This window comes from Lepus europaeus, chromosome 19 (assembly GCF_033115175.1).
Source record: "Lepus europaeus isolate LE1 chromosome 19, mLepTim1.pri, whole genome shotgun sequence".
NCBI classification, from domain to species: Eukaryota; Metazoa; Chordata; class Mammalia; order Lagomorpha; family Leporidae; genus Lepus; species Lepus europaeus.
Window position 1 is genome coordinate 51,773,405 of NC_084845.1, and position 2,288 is coordinate 51,775,692.

General features: G+C 32.3%; 1 non-coding gene across 1 annotated transcript; it reads left to right on the top strand.

Annotated features, from left to right (window-relative positions):
* The first annotated feature begins 1,877 nt into the window (after positions 1-1,877).
* LOC133748934 (U6 spliceosomal RNA) lies at positions 1,878-1,984 on the top strand. The gene has a single exon (XR_009864532.1). It is a non-coding gene; the product is annotated as a U6 spliceosomal RNA (small nuclear RNA).
* The last annotated feature ends 304 nt before the right edge of the window (positions 1,985-2,288 follow it).

Sequence of the window (2,288 nt, forward strand, 5' to 3'; positions counted from 1 at the left end):
TGTGCATTTCAGACAGAAAAATGATCAGGAATAAAGAGGAACATTTCATAATGAGAAAGAGCACAATACTCCAAGAAGATGTAATAATCCTTAATGTGCATGTAACTAGCAATGCTGTATCAAAATACACGTGGCAAAAACTGAAAGAAGTACAAGGAGAAATGGAAGAACTCATCTTCTAGTTGGAGACTTTAACATCCTTCTGTCATAAATAGATCCAGCAGGAAGAAAATCTGTAAGGTCATAGTCAACTAAACAACACCATCTAGTCCCTGCACGTAATTGTTATCTAAAGATGGCTTCATTCAACAACAGCAAATTACACCTTCTTTCCAAGCTCTCATGGAACGTTCGCCATTCACCATGATAGATCACATCTGTCCCATAAAACACATCGATAAATTTAACAGAATAGAATTCATGGAATGCCTGGTCTCAGATCACAGTGGAATTAACCAGGAAATCAATAACAGAAAGATACATGAAAAGTACAAAAATGCTTAAAGATTAAGCAACTTCTAGAAAATACATAGCTCAAAGAAGAAATCTCAGGAAAAATTTAAAAATAATTTAATTAAATGAAAATGATAATACAAGTTATAAGAATTTGTGAATGCAGTGAAGAATTCTTAGAGTGAAACTTACAGCACTGAATGCACTTGCTAGAAAATAAAAATCTAAAACCAATAATCTAGACTTCCATTTAAAAAAAACAAAAGAAGAGTAAATTAAATACAAGGTAAACAGAAGAAGAGAAGTAATAAGAATTAGAGGAGAAATCAATGGAATTTAAAATGAGAAATCAATAGAGAAAGTCAACACACCTAAAAGCTGGTTCTTTGAAAAGATTAATAAAATTGAAAGGCCTTTAGCCAAGTTAAGGAAAAAGTGACAAACACATAAACTACCAATACCAAAAATAAAAGAGGGAACATTACTGCACATGGACTTCGAAAGTATAATAAAAGGATATTATGAACAACTTTGTGCCCCCAAATTTGATAACCTAAATGAAATGGACCAATTTCTTTAAAGACAGACAGAATCTGTCAAAATTCACACAAGAAATAATAAATGATATGAATAGGACCATATCTGTTAGAAATTAAATCAATAATTAACACATTCCCAAAGCCAAAAACAATAGATTCAAATGGGCTTGTAGTGAGTTCTATCAAACTATCAAACATTTATGTAGGAAATTATATAAACTCTCTGAAATTTCCTCCAGAATATTGAAGCAGAATGAAAGGTTCTGAACCTATTCAATGAGGTCAGTGTTACCCTACTAGCAAAAAGAGACAAGCTATTACAAGGAAAAAAGACAAACAGACAAATATCTCTCATGAACACAATTGCAAAAATCCTCAATAAAATATTAGCAAATAAAAGCAATGGTGTATAAAAAAGGATGACGCACCATGACCAACTGTAATTTAGGCCAGGTAGGTGGGGCTGAATCAACATTTGAAAATCAATAAATATAATCCATCACATGCAAGCTTAAAAGAAAAATTGCATGATCATGTCAATAGATGCAGAAAATGCATTTATCAAAATTCAGCTCATAGTCATCATTAAAAAAACTCAGAAAATAGAAACAGAGGTGAAGAACCTCAACTTAAAAAAGAACACTTATAAAAACAATCTGCAACTAACAGATTAATGGTTTAAAATGGAAACTGTTATGCTAAGCCAAGAAACAATATAAAGCTGTTCCCTCTTACCTCTGCTTTTTAACACTGCACTAGAAATTTTACCTAATAAATTGGAATAAGAAAAGAAAAAGAAATAAAAGCTACATATATTGGGAAGAAAGAAATAAAACTGTCTTTGTTCACAGATGACATGATCTTCTACATAGAAAACCCAAAAGAGTGCTCGCTTCGGCAGCACATATACTAAAATTGGAACGATACAGAGAAGATTAGCATGGCCCCTGCGCAAGGATGACACGCAAATTCGTGAAGCGTTCCATATTTTTCTTAGGTGTTTGAATTTTGGCTGAAGAGTGATCCCTGTTAAATCTGGGAGTGGAAGAAGAGAGGGAGGAGATGAAGAGCTATGGGTTATTTAACTATGTGCTTATTTTCAAAGACTTGAATAATCACCTTGTAACAATGATCAGATTTGGTCTATGTTATGTCATGATTTTAAGGAATCTTATTTCAACCAGATATTTTGGATTTTGATATTGGTCTATTATGCTATGTTATATGTGCGTACATATTGTATGTCCACATGGGGAAATTTTATTAAGAGGTTTATTTTAAATGGCTTTTAGATAA